General features: G+C 44.0%; 1 long non-coding RNA gene and 1 pseudogene across 1 annotated transcript; both read right to left on the reverse strand.

Annotated features, from left to right (window-relative positions):
- Positions 1-303: 303 nt before the first annotated feature.
- On the reverse strand, positions 304-21,416 carry LOC139046673 (uncharacterized; annotated as a pseudogene).
- On the reverse strand, positions 15,022-21,566 carry LOC135910257 (uncharacterized). Its single transcript, XR_010566968.2, has 2 exons — positions 21,426-21,566; positions 15,022-18,384 (listed from the first exon to the last, which is right to left on the reverse strand). It is a non-coding gene; the product is annotated as an uncharacterized lncRNA (long non-coding RNA).
- Between the last annotated feature and the right edge of the window lie 1,760 nt (positions 21,567-23,326).

Genomic DNA, 23,326 nt, shown 5'->3' on the forward strand with positions numbered 1-23,326 from the left:
GAACTGGTTTACCTTACAATAAGAACATCACTCACTGAAGACTTGAGTTCACTTTGATTTGAGAGCCAAGACGAAGCATTCTCTTCAGCGCTTCCTTTGTAATACTCTTACCTTCGAAGTAGAACTCCATGTGAATGACGTAGAATGTCCATTTAATGTCCTTGCCGTCGTCAAATGGTGGTATTTCTTATGACCCTGCTCAAGCAACAAAGCCCTTGTTTTTCAACATGTTCGTACATTTCTGATTGCCATTGCTACACAAGGCCCGGGGACTGAGAATGCAGTATCGGAGACACAGCAAAATGTAGGCTGCCAGAGCAAGCATCATTTATTTTGTGGCTGTTGCCTCTTAATAGCCACACATCAAAATCAGACAAACAAATACAATCAAGTAAAACTCAGTGCAAGCGTAAACAAGTGCTATCACAGAATAGCATGAAGCTATGCATGTGCACTAACAGCACAGTCTACATTGCAGAAGTTTGCTACATGTATAGGAATCCTCAAATTGTAATGATGAAGGCATATCTTTGGTACTAGACCCACAGCTTGTTACTTGTCTTACACAACTTCTTCAGTACTTGCAAAGTGTTCTTGAATTACAAGTAAAGTATGCCGTTTCCAAAAAAGATGTAAAAGCAGAACTAGCATTGAAAGGGTCATTTGCCTTTGTGATGGCTCAGGTGCCTGTTTAGGCTGCTTTTAATTTTAAAGGTCGTAAGGCATAAGTGGCACTGAAATGGCCTCTCGCCTGTATGAGTGCGGAAGTGTGCCCTGAGATGACTCTTGCGCGAGAAGCTCCAAGCGCATGAAGGGCACTGCAATGGCCTCACCCCATTGTGAATGCGCAGGTGTACCACGAGATTACCCTTTTGTGCGAAGCTCCGAGGGCATGAAGGGCACTGAAATGGCCTGGCCCCATTGTGAGTGCGCAGGTGTACCGTGAGATCATGCTTTAGTACAAAGCTCTGAGGGCACAAATGGCACTCGAACGGCCGCTCGCCTGTATGGAACATGGTGTGTGTTTTCAGATGAGACATACTATCAGTCTTATAGTCACAGAAGTTACAGTGGTGGCGGCATCCTTGATGTGACTTGTCACTTTGCATAGCTGCAGCCTGACAGCTGGAAGGCCTCCATGCTGCATAAACAAATTAGAAGAGGTTACCATAGTAATACTTTTCATTTGAAAACAAAATTGTCATTACGAAATGCCAACAAAAAACACAAGATAGGTACTAATACTAATCATTGCTTTTTTTCTACATTGAAGATGTGTTGAAGGCAATTTCAGATCAGACCAAACATAGCATTGCTTGTCAAGTAGTTTTGATTTGCCTAATATATTTACGTGTGGTTTCTCAATGGTTCAGTTGGTGAAATTCACACATACCTATTCCTGCCAAGAAATAATATTATATTTTGAATTGTAAAGAAGATGATAAGTTGAGAGGACGGGAAGTGTAGTATTACTGCAAGCTCCTGCTGCAGAGTTTTCAGTTTTCTCTTTAGGAAGCCTAATGTCCAATGCCAAGCAAGCAGTCTTGTACATAAGACCAATAGTAAGAAACATAGCTGCTGGCATCACAAATACATACACTTGAAGTATCTGCTTTATATAGGACCATACAAGAGCTATGACTGCTTTTTAAATGCAAGAAGCAAGACAGGATATGGTTCCTCAGATGATGAGAATGCTAGCACAATACAGCCTTTGAACTGATACCAATTACTTTTGTTCGAGTGCACAGCGTTATTAGCACTATTTTGTCATCTTATGGAAGGTATTTATTCTCTCTGCTATTACTGCAAAACACTCTGTAAAATAATATTCCTCTTGGCAGAATATGCATAGTGGTTGGCAGCTGTTAGCCACATAGCAACAGGGTTCAACAGTACACTGTACACAACTCTGCTTGACATCTGAAACATCTAGAAAACACACCAATGTTCAACAATGTTAAGAACAGCAAACTGTGGTCTGGATGTTGCTCGAGCAATGCTGTTGTTCGCTAACATTATTTCAGCTACATTATTGTGTTATACTTTGTTTTCTTAAGCATAAGATATCTGAGCAACCTTAGCACATACGGAGAAAGAAAAGTGTCAAATGAAGACAACAATCATGCTAACTTCACAATGAGGCTGACCAAGATATATCGTTTTGCTGTGCAGGAACTAATTTAACTCAAGACAAGCAGGGCACAAAATGAACACAAAAATTAGAATCTTGTAATACTTTGGTTGCTGGAGAGCAGGAGACAGCCATGCACATGCATATGTGTACAAGAAAAAAAAACCACACACATTATGAAACATGTTAAAAATGAAAACAAAGCATAAAAACCCTAGTCTCACTGACTGCTGTATAGAAACACGACTGTTCTGCACAAACGCAAGAAAATTTGAAGCTGAAAAAAAAAAACACGAGAACTGAAAGGGTAATCTACAGAAAGAAAGGAACCAGGCGGCATAAAAACGCTTTGCTGCCAATGTCTTAGCACTGCCGTCTCAACAATGAATATATTGTGCGTATAAGTCACTTTTATATGTATATAAGCATGGCCCATAAAACAAAGCAAAAACAAAACATACTAGACTCATTACAACTGAAAGTAGAATAAACAATGTCTTGAATCTGGAATTATACTTTAGTGCTGAGACGGTAGTAACGGGGATAATTTTTTTCAAGGTACCAAAGAAGGCATACTGCAAAAAGTAGAAAATACAGAATTAAAATGTATCTAGCATGATACCAATATGAGTGCATTAGATCTTTGTTAAAAGAGTTGTATAATTAAGAGTCATTGCCTGTAATAAGTGAACTTCCAAGTGCGATAACTCAAGTTCTGTTGGAGAACCACGAACAATAAAATGCTAATGATACCGAAAGATCATATAATACAAGTGCAAGGTTCAAAATATTAAGAATTAAGATAGCTATAACATTCGCTGGACTTATTTATGTACTGAAACAGACTTAGGGAACAGTATTCTTAATCAACATTAAACACTCAATGAGTGCTAGAAAAAAAATTAAATTCGAGTGTTTTACGCAATCTGATTCTGAGGCAGGTCGTTGTCTAGGACTTCGGAATAATTTGGGCCACCTGGGATTCCTTAACATGCACCTAAATCTAAGTACATGGGTGTTTTCACATTTCGCCTCCATCGAAATGCAGCCACCGTGACCGAGATTTGATCCCGCAACCTCATGCTTAGCAGCCAATCATCAAATTACTACTATAAACCACTATGCATAAAGGAATGCCTACATCAAACACAATGAAAAGGCTGAAACAGAATAATAACCCCAACAAACTCCAAGGAAGAACCTTGAAGTGAAATGTGCATGAGAGTAGCTGCAAAAGATAAAATATAGTGTGCAAAAAAATATGCCATGGAAGAGACCAGTAACAAAGATGTCACGAATAAACAGTAACATAGCATATCATCAAGTTGGTAGACGGTGGGGGTCACAACATGACGCACTTGGTCCACCAGTGGCACACAGCTAGAGAGAGAAAGAGGGAAACAAAGTTATCAACAATGAACAGAATCTGAAGCGTAATTATCAGACTCACAGACATTCCAATACGCAATGAAGTTGGGAGCTGCACATTAATTATGAGAATAAGAGAGTAACAAGTAGTTTATGGTTTAGCGGTGGTTAAATAGTTCTTTTCCAAGCTATTTCGTATATAAGACACAGCAAAGTAAAATTTCTGTGTAACATATGGCGACCAGACACAGCGTTTACCTGAAACTGGGTTTTGTTTGCACTGCACATATCTCTGTCCGTAATCTAAATACACAACCAAGATCAATGGTCAGATGCTGCTGTAGCATTGTTTGCCTATGTTTTCATAATTTGAGCTGTTTCACTACGAGACATATTGTATTGCTAAGCAATACAATAAATAAATAAAATAAAGATGCCAATGACCTTAACAAATGCATTCATAAATAATGTAAACTGAAGAAAAATATTACGCTAATCTCGCAGAGAAACTAAGCCCAAAATGTCTTCTTGCAGTGTATAATCTGGCTCAGCTCAGTGCATGCATCGCACTCAGTTGATTCTGGGGAATGGACCTAATATGGCATAGTATGCTATTGCCCTGTTACCCTCCCAAAAAATGCAAGACCACAGGCATTGTCGAGTCTAATGTAAACTACGTGCGAGCTGTTCGTCTGGAAATCCATCATCTATCTCAATGTGCAACTGGGCTGATTAAGGAGAGATGCAAACTGAAAAATGACATTTTTGTTCTGCAAAATAATGTTTCTAGATTTTGATTCTGTATTTATGCTTCAACGTCCTACTTTTATGTGCAAGAATGTTAAGACATTGCTCGAGCAAGCATACTGTGAAAAATTATTCTAATGGGTGAATGGTAGGTTGAGGAGCTTCATAATTTCATACATGCTCTACAGATGAGGCTCACAACGAACACAACTACTGCCCACATCTCGAGCTTTCCTGGTGTAACAACAAGCGAGCACTAGTCCTGGCAGAGTTGACAACAGTTGATTCTTCACTTTTCACTACTGCTCAGGCGAAGGCTGTGCTTCCTACATGTGAGAGGCTGACGAGCAAAAACCTGGTATTTTGCTGCAATTAGGGCAAACCACAACATTTGGCTGAGGCTTTCAGCAGCAAGATTTCGTCGCTGTGGCACAAGCAATTGGCTTCATGCTATGAGGTAGCCACTTCTAAACCATACTGTTCTGCAACATAGGCTTTGAGCAGGTTCTACAAGAGTTGGTTAACCTGCCAACTCAGGAATTGTTATATCTGAGCAACTAGAGAAGGATTGAAACAATCTCTAGAACTCAGAGAGCTGAACCTAAATTCTTAATATCAGAGTGCAGCAAAGAAAGCCTGGCTGGAAAGGTAAGTTCCCAAGGGTTATGAGGATACTACTGACACAGCAGGAGAATGTTCAACTGGAAAAAACTGTTCTGCATTCTCTGCAAATTTCATGCAAATAGATCATATGGAACAGTAGTACCATAATTATGAATTTTCAACTTCATTTTCCTCTTTCTTTTCAACTTTACACTAGTTTTACTAGTACTTGAGCAAAACAAATTGTTCGTAGCAAGTTTGGCTCAATCTCAGCCAAATTTTGTGTGCAAAAGAATTCAAAGTATGCAAATGTCTCAGCATTATTGTTTCTTGCGGCAGTTTCCTTCATATGCGTTTAAGGATACCTGTTACCAATGCTCTTTATAACTATATTTACGATTCATTTTGTTATTTAAGTGATACAGCTTAAATAAATGCTTTTATTTTGCTTATATTTAAAGATTTTTATAGGCTATGTATAGCCTATCTTATAGCTCTCTCCCGGGCTTCATTTTAAGCCCAAGCCCTGCACACTTTCCCACTTTCCGGGACCACAGAAAAATAATCAGTTAAAATTTTGAGAAACTAATATCATATATAAATTGAAGGAGAATAAGTTCTCTATTGTGCTAGGATTCAATCCAATTACTTTTATTTGTAAAAACAAATCTTTGAGGCATTTCAAAAAAATGGTACTAGAGAAAAATGATTGGCAAGTGTCAGTAGAACTGTCACTACCGTAGTTGTACCAATGTAGAAATGGAGTAAGCGCATGCATCATAACGCTTTGCTAAAAAATTTAATTGCTAATAAGTCTCTGTGATAGCAAGTGCATTCAATGACAATAACAAACTTCCAAGTGTAATCACCCAACTTCTCTTGGAGCAGCCAATAGAATAAATGGCTAAACGTGCTATAAGTGCAAGCATGGAAACACAGTAAGCCCTGATTAACTTGAACTTTGATATGTCAAAATTTCTCCCTGCCTTGTTGTCAATGCCACATATTTAGCACATCATCTCATGAAATACTCTAGTGCTATGCTCAGGTGAGGTATCTCAAAGTCTTTTAAGTTAACAGACTTTACTGTATCAACAAGAATGAACAATGCACATTTATCAAACATGAGCATTTATTTCATGCACTAAAACAGATTTGGCTTACTGAATTTTCATTCCAGTCTATGAACAATCAATTACCAACAAGAAATACTATGTACGAAATTATAATGAAATGGCTCAAACAGAATAACACTGAAAAAAATGTTTAAAAAATACACCCACGCAAGGAACTAGAAGCAACGAGAACATGAGCCTGATCGTAAAAGATCAGATCTTGTTGTGTGCCAAACAACACTACCACAGGTAGCAATCACACAGATGATGATGATCTGTGGCGTTTGATGGCACAAGGGCCATCAAACACTTCTTTCATGTATGGCAAAGAGCGGCATGACAAATTGTAATGTTAGATGAAGTGTTGATGCCATGGTCAATGTATTCTTCATGGCAGATATGTCATGGCTGTAAAAGAGCATAAAAGAAAGCGGTCACTGCAAATGGCATAAAAGATAAAGCTACTAAAATAATTACACTGACAACTTAGTGACATGGGGTATTGCAACTGCATTTCATGAAAACATAATGCAACCAATTTTGCTTTTTTCCTTCCTTTTGTGACATTCTTTATACTATTTTTTACTCTCCTTACTCCTTTTCCCCATCACAAGGTAGCCAGCCGGTCTGAGAACTGGCTAACACCACCTGCTGCAACACGACCACCACCACCACCGACTGGCTAACCTCCCTGTCTTTCCGTCTATTCCTGCTTCCTTCCTTCCTAATGCGACAATATGTAAGAGTGATATCAGAGCTTCAAAAGAACTCTTGCATACAAGGGCTATCAATGATATGCTAAAGTTATCTGGCCAAATTATTTTCAGATAATCTGTTTCAATTAAAATGTGGAGGATGATTTGCAGATTAAAAAATGGTTCATTGCTAAGAAAAAATGAAAGGTGTACAGCTACGTTTTTGCAGTATGCACAGGGGAAGTACTTTTTGCTTCCTGCTTCTACTGCAGACCATTAGAACATGGAGACTGGGAGATTATTGCCGCAATTACTACAAGTTGAGAATTTCTCCAATTCAAGAGGTGCGAGTGAGTACCGTAAGTAGGCCCTATTCTTAATCGGCAAACAAGTACTTCCTTGTACCATGCTGTTTTCTCACTTATCCATCCAGCTCTCCATAGGGGTCAATTGTGTCCCTGTGGACTTGTCAAGTTTGAATTATCTGGCGAAAGCTAACCTTCGGGCTGAAATAACAGAAATTATAGCGCATAAATGCATGATTGCTGGTCTGGACTCTTGGCAGGGATCGAATTAACAAAAAAATTGAATTAACCGGCGTTGAATTAACGGAAGTCTATTGTATTTGAGAAAAAGTCTCCAGAACTTGAACCTAATATTTTATTTCTAAACAGAATGACATGTAGCTTGCCTGGAGTTGGCCTCCTGAAAGAAAGGCTAATGGACTGTATTTACATGGCTTAATTACAGACATATCTAAATGCATGAAACATTGTTTGCAAACCGACATACACTCCACTGCAGACCTTGTGAATGAAAACAAACTGCTTTAAGTTATTTCGTGCACTGTGACAATGGCAGCAATGAATTATGGAACAGCATGTCACCAGATGCACGTAGAATTTCGAGTTTTTTCAAGGAGAGAAAAGCAATGCCATAGCACTGCATATTATTTTAAAGGGGCAACACAATGGTGCAATTGGCCAAATAATAAATTGTTTTGCATATGCTGAGATCACAAATTTGCATACGTTCGGCTAGAAGTGAAGCGTGCAGAATGAACCACTGGAAACCATTTGGCCAAATTTATATCTGCAATGTGCATTCACTCAGGAACTGGTGCTGCAACTGCAGCTTCCCTGCAGAAGTGTCATTCGGAACGGTACTGATTTTCATTGTTCTCTGTCAATTAAGACTCCAATAAGTAATGTTCTTTACGTATTCAAGAGAAGTGAATATTATAAACTTTCATATAGTGACTTCTCAAATAGAATACGAAAGGAAAAGCAACAACTATTTGATTTGCGTTCGAAATTTCAAATATTTGCGCGGCACTAATAAATATCCGACATATTCTCGCATTTTCCAGGCCATACTGCTACCCAGTGTCAGGCATGCACAGCGTAAAGGAATGTACTGATTCATTTATTACACTGCCACGGTCAAGTCTAGAAAGGGTGACTGACTGAAACGTCTATTACATGCACATCCAGCCAGAGCGCAAGTGTTTGTTGGATAGGACTTATGTAATTATGTTTGGTGATTGCAGCCACTGAGAACAAATTGATATTTCATGAATGCATCACAAAAAATGACTGGGTACATTATAAGCAAGTTTGGGTATAAGATCACCAGACAGATCAAGCTTGCAGAACACTACTACATGCCATAATGGTCCTGTCACAAAAGACGACGACAACACGCCCGGCACGCAGATGGTGCGAGAGTGGTGGAATTGAAGAAATCAAGATTCTGCCTGATTGAGCTGGCTCGACTAAAATATAATTTGTGGACACAAGGGGCAAGCATCTGTCTGGTTTTTCTTCGCCCACAATATGGTGACTCGGGATCTCGTGTCATCGCCCTTAGCTCTGGGTGCCTAAGCTGCTTCACCGGAACTACCACCGCAAGGAGCTTGAGCCCCGTTGTCTTTGCCATCTGCCTTCTGTCCAGTCAGCCATGGCCTCGGATCCTCCCAATCAAATACTGCTGCCAGCGTCACTATCCTGCAATGCCAAGGTCTCCACTCTTAAGCTCCCAGAGTTTTGGTCATTGGACTCGGCACTTTGGATTGTTACAACCGAATCCTTGTTCTGTAGCCACCGCCTCAGTTTGCAGTTGACCATGTTCGACCAATGTCTTTGAAGCACTTCCACCTGCTGCTGCCATGATTCCTCACGATTTTCTTAACTCTCTGCTTGTCCACCGCCCCTATGACCACCTTAAGGCGATGGTCATCCAGCACATTGTTGAAACAGAGCAGCATCGATTATAGTAACTTATACTGGAGGTGCTTGGTGACCACAAACCTACCGACTTATTGCATTGCATGCACGCCTTGGCTGGAGACCTTGCTCCTTCAACTGACAGCGCACTTCTCCGGGAACTTTTCCTGTAGCGCCTTCAACTGTAGGTGCGCATGATCCTGACTGCGTCTTCATTTTCAACACTGGAATCTCTGGCCCAATTGGCCGACAAGATTATGGATGTTGGCTTTTCCTTCCGTGGCCACAGTTGATCGTCGTCGTGACCCTCCGTCCCACTGCGCAGGTGCTCGCGACAGCTATGCATGTCTCTTCGAAGTTAACAAGGAGCTCACACAGCAAGTAGCCCAACTGACAGATGAGGTCATTGCCATCCAAACACGCTGGCCACGTTCTTCGTGATCACCTCGCCGCCCCAGCCCCGGACACTCTGAACACCATTCTCCTCCTCCCATTATGCTTTGCTGTTACCACGGTCGCTATGGCTAGTGCGCAAACGAGTACCGGCAGCCCTGTTCCTACGTGGGAAATGGTTAGGCCGAACCCTCACAGCGACCGCTGTTCCTGGCCCCAGATCAAGTCGCCTTTCCCATGTCACCGACCACGTCACCAAAGTCTGCCATCTTTTCGACACTGGCTCCGAGATTCGCATCCTTCCTTCTACGTTGGCCGAGTGCCGCCATCCTCATACCTCGCCTCCTCTAACCGTGGTCAACGGATCGACCATCCAGACCTATGGGCAAAAGTCGGCAACTCTTAATATAGGCCTCAGACATACCTTTTACTGGATCTTTGTCATCGCAGCTGTGCGCCAGCTCGTCATTGCACCCAACTATCTTTGGCACTAATACTCGTCGTCGACTTGTGGCAGAGCTGCATCTTGGTCTCCGAGATGAGCTTAGCCGTCCAAGGAGTTTCCTGTTGCGCTCCACCTCTTCGGCTTCTCTAGGCACACACGGCCAATCACAACCCTTGGTCAAGCGTCCATGTAGAGTTTCAGACGTCTTCCGACCGTCTTCCTTTCAGTCCTAGGTCGCTCACAGCATGACACATCATATTGCCACTAGGTGTCACGAGCCAGCGCTGAGACAAGTGACTGGAACGCGCACTCGGCAAGAGGTGGGTGCTGAAGAAGTAGAGGCCGAGGATGCCATCTTGTACAACTGTCTGTCTCGTCAACGCCGGGTACACCTTCAATTGTTTTTTCGTGACAAAACTAGTGGAGGTGCGGGGTATGGCTCATCCGATGCCACAAACCCCTCCTGGAAGCAGGAGTACCAGCTCCATTCTAGTGGACACCCCTGTTCACCAGGCCAGCAGGAGAATCCAAGGATTGCCTCCGGAGCTTGATCGTCTCTCCGCAGCAACGTCAGCGCCCCCACAGACCAGTATGGAAGGAACATATTGACCTCTCTATCGACCATTATGCAAGGTGCAGCCCCAACGGCAACTCAGTACCTGCTGCGGAATCTCCCGAGTGCCGAAAGTGTTCCATGGGGATGTCTTCGAGGATGTGGAAGACTGGTTAGCCCAGTTTGAGCGCATGGCTGAGATAAACGAATGGAGCGCTGCGGCGAAGTTGAGAAACATTTACTTCAGCTTGGAGGACGGTGCTCGCACTTGGTACAAGAATCAAGAAGGGCTCCTCAAATCATGGCTCGAGTTGCGCCGTGCCTTGCTGGAGACGTACACCAATGCTGATCGCCGCGAACGAGTTGAATGGGCGCTCCAATCCCGCATTCATCTGGTGAATGACAGCGTGACGTCGTAGGTAGAGGATATAGTGCGCCTCTTCCGTCGGGTGGACCCTACCATGTCAGAGGAAAAGAAGCTGCGCCATCTAGCTAATAACAACTATTTGCTGGTCTGGTTAGAAGCTCGCTGAAGACCGTGGCTGAATTCTTAACCGAAGCCACCACGATGGAAAAGATGCTACACCAGCGCTCAGCTTCCTATGAAAGGCAAATGAACGCTACTTCAGCTTCGGTCCAACGCTCAGCTACACATGGCAGGCACTCGAATGTTGCTTCACTGATGGACGTGGTTGCCTTTGGAAACTGGACGTTCTCCGAGGCCTTATCCGCTCTGTGATGCATGATGAGCTTCAACGGCTCAGCTGCCCGCCTCAGCCCACGCTCGGTTCCATTTCTGCCCTCGTGAGAAGTGAAGTGCAGAAAGCGATCCAAGGTCCCGTTCCAAGCAGCAATGCGCCGCCTGTGACAGCACAGTTGCAACAACCTGTACGAATTTAAAGTGCTTCCATTTGGCCTGTGTTCTGCACTGGCCACATTCCAGGGAATGATGGACACTGTTCTGATGGGTCTGAAGTGGCACAGTTGTTTAGTATACTTAGATGATGTCGTCGTGTTTGTAGCAACCTTCGAAGAACATCTGAAGCATTTAGAGGCGGTACTTGCGCTCCGCTCTGCTAATCTCACACTAAAGCCAGAAAGGTGTCACTTCGGTTACGAAGAGTTGAAGTTTCTCGGTCATGTCGTGAACGCCGACGGCGTCCAGCCTGACCCAGACAAAACATCTGCTGTTGCTGCTTTTCCGACTCCTCGCGACAAGAAAGCAATACGCCGCTTTCTTGGTCTGTCTGCGTACTATCCTCGCTTCATCGCTAATTTCTCCTGGATCGCCGAAGCACTCACGCCTCACGCGAGAAGACACACCCTTCCTTTGGACACATGAGCAGGACGCAGCTTTCACCGAGTTACGGCAGCGCCTGCAGGAATCACCCGTCCTCGCTCACTTTGATGAGGATGATGACACCGAGGTGCATACCGAAGCAAGCAACATCGGTCTTGGCGCTGTACTCGTTCAACACCAGGAAGGCGTCGAGCGAGTGATCGATTACGCTAATCGCACCCTTTCATGCGCCGAAATCAACTACTCCACCTCCGAGAAAGAGTGTCTAGCGGTCGTGTCGGCCACCATGAAATTTCGGCCTTATCTGTACGGTCGCCCTTTCAAGGTGGTGACAGACCACCATTCCTTGTGTTGGTTAGCCAACTTACGAGACCCGTCCGGGCGACTTGCTCGATGGAGTCTGCGTCGGCAGGAGTTCGATGTTTCCATCGTCTACAAATCGGACCACAACCACAAAGATGTGGACACGTTCTCGCGCGCTCCCGTCAAAACTTGCGATAAGGACATGGACGAAGGCGGCGCATTCCTTGGGGCGCTCACCCCATCTGACCTGATCATACGGCAGCGCGTGTACGCCGAAATACGCCCTCTCATCGATCACCTAGAAGGCAAGAACGTTACAATCCCACGACACATTTCTTGCAGTCTCTCGACCTTCTACCTATGAAATGGTGTCCTCTACAAGAAAAACTTCAGTGCCAGCGACAAAGAGTATCTATTGGTTGTACCTGCCTCTCTCCATGATGACATTCTCCTAGCCTGCCATGATGAGCTCACGTCCGGACACTTGGGATTTTCTTGCACTCTTGCAAGAGTACGCCAGACGTACTACTGGCCCAGACTTTCTACCACTGTGAAGCATTACGTGCAAAGCAGCCGTGAGTGTAAATGCAGGAAATCACCGTCCTTGAAGCCCGGGGGGTTACTCCAACCCATCGCACCACCTAGCACGCCGTTTGATCAAATTGGCATGGTTCTTCTGGGACCCTTTCCCTTGTCAGCCAGCAGAAACAAGTGGGTTATAGTTGCCACAGACTATCTAACATGCTACGCCGAGACGAAAGCTGTACAACGTGCCACGGCCTATGAAGTTGCCCAGTTCTTCATTGATCACATAGTCCTCAGACATGGTGCCCCATCACGTCATCACCGACAGAGGCACTGCCTTTACAGCCCAACTGATAGAGGACATATTCGAGCTGAGCTGCACGCTGAGCTGCACGCAGCATCGCAAGGCCACTGCCTATCATCCGCAGACCAACGGACTGACGGAACGGCTAAACAAAACCATTGCTGACATGCTGTCTATGTATGTAGACGCACAGCATGAAACGTGGGATCAAGTCCTGCCGTACACTACATTCGCGTACAATGCCATTCAGGAAACAACAAGATTCACACCGTTCCGTTTTGTCTACAGGCACGAGGTGCAGACCATGCTAGACGCAATGCTTCCGCATGACACCGACGCATCACTTACTCCCGACGGCCGAGCAACTTAACAAGCAGAGGAAGCTCGTCAACTCGCGCGCATACACATCACGAAGCAGCAGAGTACAGACGCACAGCACTACAACCTTCGACATCGGCAAGCCGAATACCAGCCAGGTGACCAAGTCTGGGTGTGGACTCCAATCCGTCGCCAGGGGTTGTCGGAAAAGCTGCTGAGTAGACACTATGGACCCTACAAAGTGATATGCCACGTTAGAGAAGGTCATTTCCGACGGTGCCGCGTCGCCTCGGCGTAGACAGCGCCACTCAAAATAGTGCATGTTAGTCACCTCAAACTGCATTTCGCGCGTTAAGGCGGCGCCAACCTGATCTGATATGACTTCCAAACTTCCACTTTCTTTTAGTAAGCATCGGGTCGATGCTTTTCTTCTGGCATGGGAATAATGCCACTAGGTGTCACGAGCCAGTACTGAGAAAGAGGTGACTGGAACGTGTGCTCAGCAAGAGGTGGGCGCTGAAGAAGAAGTAGAGACTGAGGACGCTGGCTTGAGTTTTTGTACGTTATCTTGTACAACTGTCTGTCTCGTCGACGCCGGGCACATCTTCAATTGTCTTTTCGTGACAATATTGTCATGACCGGCCCACCCATGTCTCCTTGGGCTTGTTGCGTCATGCCGGATTGTGTAACTGTTGCTAAAGAGGAGTTTGAACACATGCTTGACCTTAGCTTCATTCATCCCTCCTCCAGTTCTTGGCCCTTGCCACTTCATATGGTGTCCATGGAGACCTGTGACTGGCATCTCTGTGGTTATTACCATCCTCTGAATAATGCCACTGTCCAAGACAAGTGCCATATAACTCACATTCAGTAGTTTAGATCTGCACTACACAGCTGCAACATGTTTAGCAAGGCCAACCTGGTGAAAGCCTACCACCAGATTCCTCAGGAACCTTCAGATATACCCATGACCACAATTAGAACACCCTTCGGCCTGTTCGAATAGCTGTGCATGCCTTTCGGTCTTCCTAATGCGGCCCAGATCTTTCAGCATTTCGTTCACCAAGTATCATGTGGCTTGACATGCTGCTTTGCCTTCACGAGATGTTGTAAACAAAGCTTTTTCTGACAAGAAAAATCAATTTTACTGACAAGCAGTTTATCTCAAGCATAGCTAGATGCACCACAGTCCATCATATTTTGCAATCTTCATGCATGCTTTACACTTTCGTCTTGCAAATAAATTGCATTACTACTTTCCAACAGAAATTGTTTCTTATGGTCTTAAGACTATTTTTGTTCAACACATTTTCAAAATACCAGCAACAGCTCCGAAAGCATCACTTTATCAGTATTATAAAGATATGTTACAAAGAGAAGCAATAGAATGCTGGAAAGCCTGTATTTTATTGTGCCCTTGTGTGTGTTTGTTTAGTGCTCCAGCTACTTGTTCGGCAAATATCAGCAAACCTATATATAAGCTTTTCAATTTTCTTGTTTCAGTCTAATATGTATGACATGTTTACAGAACAAAATATTTAGAAAGCAGTGGTCTAAGCAAAGGTTGCCACTTGTTTTTGTTATGCAATAGCACTAATTCGCATCAGTGGAGGAACCTCGCCCGTGCAATCCCAAGCAACCACGGATATCCCTTGAACATCCTATGGATTTCCATTTCCAATATGACCAGCATTTGATAAATGTCTGCCGCAGACGTCCATCGGACGTCCACTGGATATCCAGAAATACAAATCCCTACATCCATCAGACATCCGAAATGGGATCTTGTAGCAGACCTAGCTCTTTCGGACAGCGTGTGTGTTGTGTATATTTGTGTGTGGGTGCGTGTGTGTGCACACACACATCTTAAAACAGTGATAGTGGAATGCATTCAAGCACCCAACCAATGTTATATTACAACTGGCTGGGTGCTTCAATGAATTTCACTGTTGCCGCTCTGCTGCAAAAAAACAAAAAGATGGCCCCCACCAGCTTCAAAACACAATAAATCTTTTACTGCCACCTTAAGTTATAAAGTACACAAGGCACACACGAGTACTGTTTACACCAACAAATATAGGTACATGTTGACAAAAATAAAATTTGCAGGTCAAGATATCCTGACTGAAGTTAGAACAATGCAAAGACATAAAAAACAAAAGCTGAAACTCCTTTCAGCATGTCAAAGAGAGTCTAACAAATGTGGGAAAGACAATACAACTTAATGAGCTCTCATGTGTTTACTTTTTCATACTGTCATACCTTACGAGGATTCATTATAGGTACATGTTTTATAATAAAGAAATGAAGTGCCAAGCAAGAATAAACATGTGGTGGAAACCACAAATGTACAGTACAATGCGTGGTGGAAGTGTAAGCACTAAGGCTTACTTATAGAGCAACGTTTGAGAATGGACTAGACAAAAGACAGCAAAAAAAGGTGAAATGAAGACAAACACTGCCTTCTTCCCTACTTTGCAGTCCTTTGTATCATTTTGCAATGAATAAACAAGGTGACTTAAAACAGACATAAACAACAGTCTACACGGAATAATGTAAGATAGCATTCAAACACAATTACGTACATGTCAGAAATAGAATGCATCTTCAAAGATGTCGAAAACATAAGATGTGATGTAGCTGCAAACTTGTAATGGGAAGATTTAACATGAAAAGCACTGCCATTTTTGCCAGTTTGAGGAACTTGTGTATTGATGGAGAATTAAAATTTATTATGCATACAAGGAGCATTATTTTTCACTCAGAAGCTTAGTAAAAAGAAATAAAGTGCATGACACTTGGACCTGCGAACCTTTAGAGCTTTGAATACAAGAATGATATATTGAGAGAGCCATTAATTACACATATTCATAATTAGATTAACAAATTTTCACCAGGAATGTATTCTAATAACAGTACAGAAAGTATTCACAATCAGGGACCATAGAGTGGTGAATTATGTTAATCTCTTTATTGACAAACACATTCAATTTAATGCTATAAGGATATTCAATATGTGCTGCACTAGCGGTGACTACATCATTTAGACGCTGAGCTCGAGGTCAGGAGATCACGTCATGTTCTGGCTAATAAAAACTTGGCGGAAAGACTTCCTGATTCGCCCTCGTAACTGCGAACTTGGATGATTGTACTATTTTGCAGAATGACATTAATAAGTTTTCACAAAGGCTTTACAAGAAAGAAAAGGGGCTGCTGACTTTGATTAATGAGTTCAAATACCTTTACCTCATTTTGTCACCAGAATTCCTCTGGCATCGTCATACCAATCACATTAGGCAAAAGCACTTCACACAACAATGTAACATTTGTATATAATATTCAGGTGTTGCAAATACTTGAGTGTGTGTGGATGGTGTGAGATCAGTGGACAAGGCTGGACATAAAATTACAGAAAAAAAATTGGCAATCCAGTTTGCTGTCCACAACTGCTCTTGAATGCAGTTATCAATGAGCTAAAGAAACTTTTGATAGGGAAAAGCTTACAACACATAAAAATACAAACTAAAATATTTTCATATTACACTTTTTTCTAAAATATGCATTAATATTGTGCCCCTCCATACTGATCATATGAACAAATTGAAGTTATATGTAGAACGCAGCTGTTTCAAATGTCTTTGTCTCCATGAACAATATTGGAGGGGAACAAGCTGCCCGGTGATAGTGCAACTACCACGTCAAACTATGTTTTTATAACACCCTTGCTGGTAGCATATTATGTGTACAAGTTCCTTCAATTTTGATTGATGAAAATTTGTTTACATCGTGCTTAGTTGTGTCTTCAATGTTTAAATTGTATAATTTTATGGCTAGTTTTCCTCTACATCCATTGTGTTGCTAGATTTGAATAGTTATTGTATTCTGGGAACTATGTATGTGTGTGTGTGTTTGTACGTAGCCATTTTCCACCTACCTGGGTCAACAGGTTGCCAGTAGTCTAATGTGCAGTACATTGAGCTGCTGCACTGAGGTAACGGTTTGGCACCAACCCTTGTGCCGACTTCGGTCACTGAGTATATGGCAAGGGTACATACATGAACTCTTTCATGAATCTCTTTCACACCGACATGGGTCACTGCAGATGTGCGACAGGGTAGGTACTGCTGTATCACGAAACTATGTGCCAGTACGTGTGTCCCACTATACAGTGACAAATTGAACCGATGACACGTAACTTGGTAGCTTTTAACTTGGCTATGCTGAACCCCAATGTTATGGCCTTCCACATGAGCTCTGAATAACTTCGTTCGGCTTGGATCAGTGTTTGCAGGCAGAAACAAACCGATAGGTTTGTCAACGGGGGCAAAGCGACGGGAAAGACAGCTCCTATACAATGTAGAGAGGCGTCGCACTCGAAGCACAGCGAATTGGCTGAATCAAAATGTGTGAGCATTCTGGCATGATGGAACACTTCCTTAAATTGTTTAAAGGACTGTTGCTGCTTCAATGACCATGCCCAATGGCAATCCTTCTTCAGAAATTCGTGCAACGAAACAAGCATCACTGCCATGCTCGGAAGGAAACTACTGTAACAAGTGAGCACACCAATGTAGGAATGCAGCTCGCTCATTCTTCTGACTTGACGCTTTCATCACAGCTTCCAGGCTCTTCAGTGAATGAAGTACGTTGCTGGTGATCTTGTGTCCCAGCTACGATACTTCCGACTTCATGAAGGAACACTTTTGCTCCTGCATTTATATGGCACATTCATGAAAATTATGGAGTACCTTGAGATTGATACATTGTTGCATTTCCCTTCTGCCACGAGGAACTCATATATATATGCTCGTTAGACAGCCAAGTATATTTTCCATAATGCACTGAAAGATAGCTGATGCGTAGAACGCTCCAAAAGGTAGTTGGTTGTAGCAAAACATTTTGTGGGTACCGATGGTCATCATCTTCTTTAGCTCATCATCTAATGGAATATGGTTATAGGTGTCGGGTACATCTAAAAGTATCGTCGATGACTGGAAGTGGATACTGTTCAATGACACATGCTGCATACACCGTTAGCTTGTACTCACCACAGATCCTGACAGACATGTCTTTCGTCAGCACTGGCACAATTGGCATAGCCCACTCCCTATGACCGTATTGGAGAAAGCATACCTGGCTCTACTTGCCTTTACAGTTTTTCAGTTACCTTGTCTCCCTTTGTGTACGACAGTGGCCTTGGCTTGACAGATTTTGGAAGGGCTCCTCCTTTGATGTACAGGTGAATGGGCAGAATGTTGAATTGGCCTGGTTCTGGCTTGGAGACATCTTTACACTCCGACAAAACTTCTTTGAGCTCCTCGTCTGCTGGTACTGCTCAGGATCAGGACTGTAGCACCTGGGTTGTTCAGGGCTCAAATGAGGTTGTGACTGCATAAACAAGGCCCTGAATGATGAATTTTGGTCATAGAGGCAGTCAGTATCTTGCACTTGCAGGAAATTGTAAACACTGGCTACCAGCAGTGTTTACAATTTGGCAGTGGTCCCAGGTAGTGGGACAAACTCAGGTGTCTTCAGTTTGATGCCACATTGCGCAGTGCGTGTTGTAGACATCACGAGGAATGCCACAAATTCAGTTCACAGGGTTCGTACAGACTCAAAAGGGGAAAATTCAAGGATATTCAAGGAATTTCAAGGCTCAGTGGGAGTATTTTCAAGGACTCGACACAATGCTACATGCAGCAGTTTTCAATATCAGGTACAAATTTTACTGAACAAAGTCGAAAAAAAAAAACACTTAAAGGAACAGCTTATATTGCACTAAACCAAGATAATGTTACTGAACAAATTCGAAAAAAAATCATTTCAAGGAACAGCTTGTATTGCACTAAACCAACATAATATTACTGAACCAAGTCGAAGAAAAACATTTCAAGGAACAGATTGTATTGCACTAAACCAACATAATATATGTTCTGTCTAGAAAAACACACTCCAATGCACTGCACCAATGTCGAACAGCAATCCAATCTGCAAAAGTGCTAATTGCAACTTCAGGGGAGCTCCTGCCGCTTTTCCTGAATCTTCTGGTTGAGGCTACACAGTTCCTCAGCCTTGCTTCGTGCAGCCTTCCTCAGACTATTTGATCTGACCACATACTTCAGATCATTTGCTGCTTCTGCCTTTTCGGCATAGGTATCCGCTGAAACCTGGAGGTCAGCTATTGTTGCCTCGAGTTTCTTTTTCTTTTTTTTCATTGCGTCAATCTCTTTGTCAATGCAGCGCCTCTTTGATTCCCTTACATCATCACATTGCTTCTTTTTTTCTGCTTCCAGATATGCAGCATACTGCTGCCGGGCAGCTGATACAGCAGTCCTCAGCTCTTTTGTAATAGGGACATTAAGGACGCCCCCTGCCTTGTCCACAGCATCGCACACAATACGTTGCGAAATGTACGACAGGTCCTTCAGGTTTTCTACAGCAACCTGGCGGTTCACGCTAAACCCTCGCTCCACAGTGGCCTGTCCGTGGCTGAGCACGAGCAAAAGTTTGACAACCTTCCACAGTTCCCCACATGATGAATTAAACTGCATCAGCTCAGTCAAGAACTCGTCCAACCTGTTTACGTTCTCCTCAAACATTCGCAGGTTATGCATCTCTTCCTGCAGGAACTCGGTGTACTCCCCTAGTACAGTGTCTCTTTGGTGCTCAGACATTCTTCCCGCTGTAATGAGGGCATCCAACACTCTTCTGAAGCTGGCCAGGCACTCATCTGGTTTAGTACACATTTGTCGTGGGTCCAGAGAGGACAAATTCCTCACGATTGGGAATCTCAGTGGACTTCTCTCAAGCACCTTCTTTGTCACGCTGACCAAGAAGCGTTTGCATTCCATGCGGAACTGGAACACGTCCTTTTGGCTTGCTTTAGTTTTCCGGACAGTCTGTTCAGCGGCATGGCCTACATCCACCTTTTCAAGTGGAGTGTGGTTCTCTGTGCTTTCTATGTCCACCATCAGCAGACCAGTGGCTCCTTTTGCTGAAGACAAGACCGAGCACTTCAGAAACTTCGTCAGTAGCTTCCTGACCACAGTTTCCAAGTCTCTTGCAAGAAAGAACACCATGGGCTGATCCGTTTGATACTCAGTGAGGAATGGCTTGAGGGTCATGGCCACACCCAGTGCAAATTGAAGCTTTGCTAGCAATAGGTCATCACTAGCAAACTCGCACAAGTTGTGAAATGATCCACACTTTGGGGGGGCTTACTTCCTTCTTCCTTGCAGCTGCAATAAACTTCTTAATGTCACACCACAAGAGCAAGGCTCTCTCTATCACAGGCACATTCTCCAACCACCGGTGGGCAACTAAGTTCAGGGGAAAAGTTTCCTGACAGGTAACTGCTGAGAAGTCCTCCCTTCTTGCAGGAGAACCATGGAAAAGCGCGCTCAGACTGGAGAGCAGACAGTCAAGTCCCCACTTACTTGCTGTAACACCCGCCCTGTAGGCGTTGTGCATGGTGTGGAGGCCACAAGTCCCAATGTCCAGACATTGAACTTGGTATGCTTGATGCAGGTGCTCTTGGAAATTCTCGAGTAACTTCAGGTTAACATTGGGACCATCCATTGAAATCTGAAGAATTTTCTCAAGAGGGAAAGGCTCGAGCGCAGTCAGCAGCGTTCCTTGGATGTCTTCGGATGTCGAGTGCCCCATAAACACCGAGGTATAGTACCTCGTTGCCACCTTGTGAGACGAATTCCAAAACCGGATGTGAACATCCAATTGTTTCCGCTGGAGATAGTCGTTCGTGGACTCGTCGAAGAGTACCACGTAGTAATCGCAATCTTTTATATCCCGTTGCAGAGCAGATAAAAAGAAGGGCCTCAGACCATGGCACGTCACATACGCACATTTTTTCTCTCCGTAAGAAAATGCTTTGGCCACGCCACTGTCCGGGAACATACGCTGGAATAGCTGGCCTGCTTCCGACGACGACCGATAGGAGAAATGCGATGTGACAACTTTCAAAGTCCACAGAATCTCTGCGTTCGTCACCAGCTCGTGTGCCTTGCAAGCATCGTCTAGATTTCCCGATTGCGAAGGAGGTGGGACGGCTGACTGTTTCCCCGTACTTGGAACTAAGTACCTTCGCACCGAACTGTTGGCTGCAATCTCCATGACGCCAGCATGCTTAGCACTCTTCATGTGGCTCTTAAACGCCGACTCGCCCATGTTGGTGATATCGAAGGTCTTTCCGCAAGGCCTGCATCTTGCACGGTGCTCACTCGTCGTATCTAGTGCAATCCAGTCTTTGTAAGCCTCGTTGTGAAGCCACGCGCCTTGAAATTTGCTTTTCCCAGGCATTTGCTTTGCATTAAGATGTTTCAGCCGCAACAAGTCGGGTACAGAAGCGACGGCAGAATGCAATGCCGTCAACCACCATACCTCCTTTTCCTTTACTAGATGCCAGCCGCGTTGTCCGTAAACTCGGTTCCTGGCCCTCTCCCTTTACTCTCCTCCGCGAAAAGGCAACGAGCGCCGCTTGTGGCGGACGTCTGCGTCACGTGCTGCGGCCTCGGAGATTACCATGACGTCTGTTGCCATCTCGGAGGCCCGCATCCGCCGGAAGTTGAAAAGGCAACGAGCGCCGTCTCACGAAATTTATGCTGAACTAACTTCAACTAAGCGTGGCCTTCGCGATCGGCTCCGCGATCGGCTCCGGCGGCGCGCCGTTGCTGCGAATCGCGGAGGCCACGAACTAAGGGAACCGCCTCCGCAATGGGAAAGCGACCAACGCGGCTGGCATCTAGTAAAGGAGGCATTGCACCATAGCAAAGCGCCAAGATCAGATTGGATTGAGTCGGCTCAAGTTGGCTTCAGAGCCGAGTGGCTCCAGTGTGGCTAACCGTCGCGCAATATTGGCTATATTAGCACACACTGATTTTTTACGCCTGAAACGCACATATTGAAACACGGTGCTGAAAATACAAATATTTTAACTGCGTTTTTTTTAATAATAGTCATTTGCATGTACTACGCTAGGAATTCAAGGATTTTCAAGGAGCAGCAAAAAGTCCAGGATTTTCAAGGGCCTTGAAAACCAAATATTCAAATTCAAGGGTTTTCAAGGTTTTCAAGGACCTGTGCGCACCCTGAGTTCAGTTTATTTTCCTTAATGACCCCCGGTTTCAAGGGTATTACATAAGGGGAGGGTACAAGATTAGAATTTACAATTGTTAAGTAACGTTCAAGTTCAAGCGCAAATATATATACACATACATAGTATACATATTCAAGTATATTCACACATGTATACACACATATCAACACCTATGTATGTAGACATACATACACGCATGTAAATACAAGCAACATATATAAGGAAAAATCATGTACAATGTAGTTGGACATGGTCAGTGACCTGTTGTAAAAATACGGATGGGCAGATTATGTCGACAATAATAGGAGGGAGGCCGTTCCAGTCTGCCGCCATGTGAAGAAAAAACGAGGCTAAAAATGTTGATGTTTGTGGACGTGAAACCTGCTGCGAGTGGCTGGTCCGGTATATGCGCGCTGTGGGTGTGATATAGGGTGCTTGATGAAGGGTGGACTGTAAAACAAATTGTGGTAAAGACAGAGGGAAGCGATGCACCGACGTAAAACAAGGCCTGGAAGCCCAGATAGTAAATTCAGTGACGTGACGCTGATGTCACATGAGTATGACCAATGGATGAATCGAGCAGCGCGGTTTTGCACAGCTTCAAGAGCGTCAATGAGATATGCTTGATGCGGATTCCAGAGTGCTGAGGCGTATTCTAGTTTCGGTCATACAAGTGATGTGTAGGCAAGTAATTTTACGTGATTTGGGGCTTTCCGCAAATGACGTTTTAAGAAACCTGAAGTTTTGTTAGAAGCTGAAATGATGGTATTCACATGCATATGCCAGTTGAGGTCATTTGATACAGTGACACTGAGGTATTTATTAATGTCAATTGATTCTAGAACCAAATTATTAATTATGTAAGCAAACGTTCGAGGATTATGGTTGCGGGTGAACGACATGCTTTTGCATTTGTTAACGTTTAGTGCTATTAACGAAGTGGTGTGAGTGAGTGAGTGAGTGAATAAACTTTTATTTGGTCCAGCAAAGCGCGATAAAACGCGCACCTGGCTAATCCCACGACGGGACTGACAGATCTAGTCTGCCGGCCCGATCGGGGGCGCCCTGGACGGCCAGGATTTGATCCTCAAAGACGGGACTTCGCAGGAGGGCGTCCCACTCTTCCTTGGTGAACTTCGGGCCCAGCGACCCGCACTCCCAGAGCATATGAGGCAACGTAGCTACC

Source organism: Dermacentor albipictus, chromosome 10 (genome assembly GCF_038994185.2).
Source record: "Dermacentor albipictus isolate Rhodes 1998 colony chromosome 10, USDA_Dalb.pri_finalv2, whole genome shotgun sequence".
NCBI lineage: Eukaryota > Metazoa > Arthropoda > Arachnida > Ixodida > Ixodidae > Dermacentor > Dermacentor albipictus.